This window comes from Polyodon spathula, chromosome 43 (genome assembly GCF_017654505.1).
Source record: "Polyodon spathula isolate WHYD16114869_AA chromosome 43, ASM1765450v1, whole genome shotgun sequence".
Classification (NCBI taxonomy): Eukaryota; Metazoa; Chordata; class Actinopteri; order Acipenseriformes; family Polyodontidae; genus Polyodon; species Polyodon spathula.
In genome coordinates this window covers 73,076-79,965 of record NC_054576.1, presented here as the reverse complement: position 1 = coordinate 79,965, position 6,890 = coordinate 73,076, and positions in this window count along the sequence as shown.

Sequence of the window (6,890 nt, the reverse complement as noted above, 5' to 3'; positions counted from 1 at the left end):
AACGGGGGCTTTACTAACTGGTTCTTTTCTGTTTTTATTCCTTTTGTTTTATTTTTTGGATTAAAGCAGAACGCGACGAGGACTAAGAGGCTCCCGTTCCTTTGTTTTTGATTACTCCCGCACTCCCTCCCTCACATCCTTTTTTATTATTTTTTCTTTTTTTCTCGTGTAATATTAAATAAAATTTTAATTGTTACACGTAAATCACTGTCTGGAAAATCCATTTGTACTCACACGCCTCACAGTCCCTTTTTAAATTGCCATTTGGTTGCACTTCAAAAGCTTTAGCCTTCCCATCTGTCTTCCTGCTCCAGTAATTCATATTGAATTTGACAGTTCAAGTCGTTCTTTGCTAAGGTAACTACCCTGCGCTGAATAATTGTAATTGTGTTTTCTTAGCTGTGCTGGGCTGTGCTGAATTGTGAGGTTGATTGGAATACTGTATGAAGTAAACGGTGATTAGCGTGTCTATGTCCTCAGTGGGCGTGTGTGTGTTGGCTCTTTGGCTTGCAGCACATAAATTGGCACATAAGCTCTGCAAACATGTAGTTTGTGTTTGTAACTGAAGACACACATGCTGTGTGCTCCTGCTCGCTGGCTGAAATCTGTGCTGCAGGTTGAATCAACATCTAAACAGGTAAGTGCACCTGTTCTGCATCACAATGAGACGCCTCAGGACATATTTTACGCCAGTCTTTAATTAATTCCTATTTATTTTAAAGAGGTAAACCACCTGTTAATTTTACAAAACTAGAACCAAACAGCTGAGTAATACACTGTATTTTAAGTCCTCTTCAGCACTCTCAATGTGTCTCATCAACATTCTTGTAAAATGAACAGGTGGTTTACCTCTTTAAAATAAATAGGAGTTAATTAAATACTGGCGTAAAAGCTTTGAAAAGATGTCCTGAGGTGTCTTATTGTGATTCAGAAAAAAACCTGAGGCATTAGAAAACTAAAGCTCTTTGAATGAAATGCTTTTTATTATATGAATAACTACCCAGTGGAGTGACAGAGCAGGTTAATAAACTAAATGTATTGAATGAATAATGAAATCAGATCATATATGACAGAGTGAGAGGTTTGTATTAACCAGACCAATTACAGTATCCTTTAAAAGGGTTCAGAAAGTTTAACCTAAGAAATCATTTCAATTAACTGAAAAGGATGAAAGGAAACTAAAGAAGGGCTGATTTCTTAAGTTCATGTTTTTTGTTGTATAAAGTCACTCTTTGTATTGTTTGTTCACACACTGAATGAAAGCAGCGAAGCAGCACAGTAGATCTGCACGCTGGGTAGAAGGGGGGCATCACTGGTATGCAGAGCAGAGAAAGAGCAGCAAAAGCAACAGGACAAGGTTGCATTGCAGATATTTTAAATGAATAATCACTTTGTTGAAGAAGACTTGCCCCTCCCCTTGCACAGAGCAGTAATTTTAAATGTAGTTATCAGTTTGGAAGCTCAGCGCCATGGCAACAGACAAGTGCACTAACATGAAGGTGACATCATAAAGGAAAGTAAAGTCATAATGTCTCTGGCAGTGAATTTTCAACAGAATCTTCTTTGCAGTGATTTACTTCTGAGAGGTAAGTTAACAGAGCTTCTGTTCCCTGGGTATTTATTTATTTATAAGATCAATAAACATGCATTGCAATTGAGATGTGTATATTAAACAGACAATTTCATAAAACAAAATTATATATATATATATATATATATATATATATATATATATATATATATATATATAAATTTTATTTTATTAAATTGTCACTACTAATGTGGCTTGTGTTTATTTTTAGTTATTAGATTCCAAAAGAAATCCTCACTGATCACAGAACGAACTTCATGTCACAATGTTTGAAAGAATTCTATAAATTGTTGCCAATTAAGTCCATTCAAACCTCTGTTTATCACCCGCAGATGGATGGTTTGGTGGAATGTTTTAATCAGACTTTAAAACATGCTGAAGCTGTTTGTCAACCAGGAGCAGAAACATTGGGCTAAACTCCTCCCCTACCTGATGTTTGCTGTGAGAGAGGTGTCTCAGAGTTCGACCGGGTTCTCTCCCTTTGAGCTGCTGTATGGGAAGCAACCACGGGGTATCCTTGATCTTGTGAAAGAAGGGAGGGAGGAGCAAACAAAAACTTCCAAAAACATAGTCAAGTACGTAATCATGTTAAGAGACCGCCTAGGACTAATTGATCGTTTGGCGCAAGAAAATCTAAAACTAGCTCAGCATCACCAGGAGCAGCAGTACAACAAACAAGCATGAATTCAGACTGTTCAGCCAGGTGATAAAGTACTGTTGCTTCTTCCCACATCAGAATCTAAGTTGTATGCGAAGTGGCAGGGGCCATATGAGGTGATACTGGGAATTGGTAATGTGAATTATGAAATTAGACAATCCGATCGCCGAAATAAGACAGAAATGATTTTGGTCCCACTGTCAATCCACTAGCTACAACTAACATTCCGATGGGGGAACAGTTACTTCTGGATCAAAAACGTGAGCTCCACCAGTTGGTGGAACGGTTTAGTGATGTTTTCTCTGACAGCCCAGCAGAACTAATGTAATTTCTCATGCTATTATTACTCTGCCAGGTGTCAGGCTCCGAGAGAGACCGTACCGGATCCCAGAGAGTCACAGGGGTCCCGTTCGCAGTGAGGTGGAGGATAAGCTCAGACTTGGAGTCATTGACCTTCTCGGAGTGAGTGGTACAGTCCTATTGTGATGGTGGGCAAGAAGGGCGCCTCCACTTGGTTCTGTGTGGGTTTCCGAAAGGTTAATGTCATCTCCAAGTTCGATGCATATCTAATGCCCCGAGTGGATGAACTCCTCGGCTGGCTGGGTAAGGCCTTAGGCAAGGTCTTAGCTCCCCATCATTAGTACGCAGCTGCGTACATTGATGAAATGGTGATTTTTAGCTCCACCTGGAAGGAGCATAATATTAGGCTTTCACCCGTCCTACAGTCTCCTAAGGGAGGCAAGGCTAACAGCTATTGGGGTTAGCCAGCTATTATCCCTGTTTTATCCCTGAGTATGCCACCATAGTCAACCCCCTGGTCGATCTCACCCGAAAGGCTGCTCCAAAATTAGTTAATGGACAGGGCAGTGTCAGGAAGCATATAATATGATTAAGAAGCAACTCTGGATTAGGGAGTGGTTAACAGGTAGAAAACAGAAAATACTGATTAGAGGAGAAACCTCAGAATGGAGTGTGGAACCAGTGGAGTACCACAGGGATCAATATTTGATCCTCTGCTATTCCTAATCTACATTAATGATTTAGATTCTGGTGTAGTAAGCAAACTTGTTAAATTTGCAGACGACACAAAAGTAGGAGGAGTGGCAAACACTGTTGCAGCAGCAAAGGTCATTCAAAATGATCTAGACAAGATTCAGAACTGGGCAGACACATGGCAAATGCCATTTAATAGAGAAAAGTGAAAGGTACTGCACGCAGGAAATAAAAATTTGCATTACAAATATTAGATAGGAGATACTGAAATTGAAGAAGGAATCTATGATAAAGACCTAGGAGTTTTTGTTGACTCAGAAATGTCTTCATCTAGACAATGTGGGGAAGCTATAAAAAAGACCAACAAGATGCTCAGATATATTGTGAAAAGTGTTGAATTTAAATCAAGGGAAGTAATGTTAAAACTATACAATGCATTAGTAAGACCTCATCTTGAATATTGTGTTCAGTTCTGGTCACCTCACTACAAAAGGATATTGCTGCTCTAGAAAGAGTGCAAAGAAGAGCGACCAGAATTATTCTGGGTTTAAAAGGCATGTCATATGCAGACAGGCTAGAAGAATTGAATCTATTCAGTCTTGAACAAAGAAGACTACATGGCGACCTAATTCAAGCATTCAAAATTCTAAAAGATATTGACAATGTCGACCGAAGGGACTTTTTCGACCTGAAAAAAGAAACAAGGACCAGGGGTCACAAATGGAGATTAGAAAAAGGGGCATTCAGAACAGAAAATAGGAGACACTTTTTTACACAGAGAATTGTGAGGGTCTGGAATCAACTCCCCAGTAATGTTGTTGAAGCTGACACCCTGGGATCCTTCAAGAAGCTGCTTGATGAGATTCTGGGATCAATAAGCTACTAACAACCAAACGAGCAAGATGGGCCGGATGGCCACAACTTTCTTATGTTCTTATTTCAGCAAAGAGTTCGTCCTTCAGACGATGCCTCCCACATTGGTCTGGGGGTGGTCCTGTCCCAGCAAGTTGACAGGGTAGAACACCCTATCATTCATTTGAGCATAAAAATGGCTCCTAGGGAAATTAACTACTCCTTCATTGAGAAGGAGTGTTTAGCCATCAACTGGGCTACTCATGCTCTTCGCTATTACTTGTTGGGGCCTTCTTTCTCTCTTGTCACTGATCATGCTCCTTTAAGGTGTTTACACAGGATGAAGGACAATAACGCCAGGATAACTCGGTGGTATCTTGCGCTGCAACCCTTCCACTACACTGTGAAGCATTGTGCGGGTAAGGAGCATCACAACGCAGATTTTTTTTTTTCAAGGGAGGGGCGCCCATTGGGCAATGTAGAGTTGGCCGATTGTTCCTTCGGCATCACTCTGATGGGTGAGATATGATAAAGAGAGAAAGGATCAATGTTGTAAATCTCCCCCCTGATCAGAAAGGGCACACTGTAAGGACAGTGGAACCCTGCCTCCTAGATGGACCGCCTTGATAGTAGATGGAAACCGGAAGGTGACCATATTAGGGGGAGCGCGTAGTTGCATGTAACTGGAACGACTCCGATCAGCTGCGGGACGGCCTTCTATTGGAGAAACCATGCCGACGGGTTGATTGCAGGTAGGAGGTCATGGGTACAAGGGGGAAGCAGCTACGTCAGTACGTCGCTTTGCGCTGAACAAATGTAACCTGACGGCCGGAGCCTGTAGTTTGTTGTTTTTTTGTTACACATGTGTTTTTCTGTTTTTCAGCAATCACCCCAGAGCACTTCACTGCACAAACACCACGTCTTGCACCACGGCCCCCGGAATGGAGCACGCAATATTTTGTGCACGGAGTATTGGATTTCAGCATTTTAAAATAGGATACCTGTTCATCCAAATGTTTGTTAAAATAATTCTCTTCCTGGAGAACCTCATAGATACAAGCAGCCAAAACATTCATGGGAGGCTATAGGTACCTACTGGCCCATTCCCATGGGATGACTTTCCTTGATAACGTCCCATTCAATCGATTGATTCCAATCAGATCGGGTGGTTGTTTATTAATTTGTTGCAAGACTTGCTTAAAAGAATTGATATTTGGATATTAAACAGTTACTCCAATAATCCTGTTATGTGAACAATAAAATGCCATCATCACCTTCACTTTTAATTTAATTTAAAATCTCTATAATATCAAATGCTGTATTAACTGCAAATCACATATTTATGTGCCTCAAGTAAGTTTCAAGTTTAGGACTAAACTGAAGGATTAAAGTTCTGCTCAACAGTGATTTACTGTGAATTCATACAAGGCAAGGGCTCATTCATGCGGTAAATCAAATAATGAATCATTAGCTTTTCTGTGTATTTAATATCCATATTCTAGCATCTTGTAACACAATGATCACTTTTAAACACAATGAGATGAGAAATGAAGAGTGCAGTACACATTTCTATGAATGCATTTGAACATGTCCGTCCGGTTAGGCGAGTATGAGGCAATATGCAGGAAGGCTGCTTTAAAGCTCTCTTTTTAGTTACACAGTTTGAAACAGTGCATGTCAGAGTAAAGGAAACACACTTTCAAATGATTCACACCACCTTGCTTTTCTTGCTACAATGTCCCCACAAAGGGGCTCTAAAGCAAATCCAGAGCCGTCTGTAAAATATCCACATTGCTGACTCAGTTATGCTGTTTAAACCATTTAAAATGAACCCTTCAAAGCCTGTTTATTGATTTACATGCAACAAGAAATATTACGGCTGTGTTTAATTTATGCACAAAATGGATTTTTTGTGAAAACCGAATCATGAGGAAAATTGAAACCAATAGAAGGATTCTAGATGGAGTGCAGATGCAGAGCTGACAAGCGGTTGCTGGTGCCCTCTGCTGTTTACTATGGGTAGTACAGGCAGTGAAATTCAGCAATGGCTTTATTATTTATACCACTCTGTGCTGTGTGTTCGGCGAGTGGGGAATGGGATTGGAGACGGAGGTAAAGAGAATAATAATAATCATTAAATAGAAGCTCACCGTGTTTTCTCTGTATAGTCCATTTTGTTTGTCTTTTTGTTTTGGCTACCAGTGCTGTGTCCTGTGTTTTTGTTGGTCATACAACCATTTATTAAATGCTGAGTGAAACCATTCGCTCAGCTCCACCCAACTCCATCTCTCTCTGTCGTTTATTTCCTGTTTCTCGTCTGACGTCACCCATTGCAGCCGTCTTTGTGACAAGCGCCCAAAGAGAAGTTTACTTTGGTGAACCAATCCCTTCCGGGTAAAACAGGAAGCGAATCACTGACTGAAATCTGTCCTTTCATTGGCTTACAGAGTTTGAATGACACTTATTTTTACACAAGCAATGTGCGTCATTAACCCTTTGCGGTCCAATGTCGGACCCTGTCCAACATCATTGAAAAGACATAAAGCACAGCTTTCTAGTCGTTTTTTCTCTGGAAAAAGCCAAAAAAAACATTCAATGGCCAAATGAAACCAAAAAAAAATGGGGCTTGTGAGCAATAGCCCTAACAGCTGCACCAAAGAGAGACAAGAAGACATAAACAAAGCAGGGAGCTGCTTCCGCATCCAGCGCTCAAAGAATATCACAGACATCTGCAGAGCTTTTGGAGATGTTATAGTAATAAAATAATGACTTGGATCGCATTATTGAGGAGTTTGG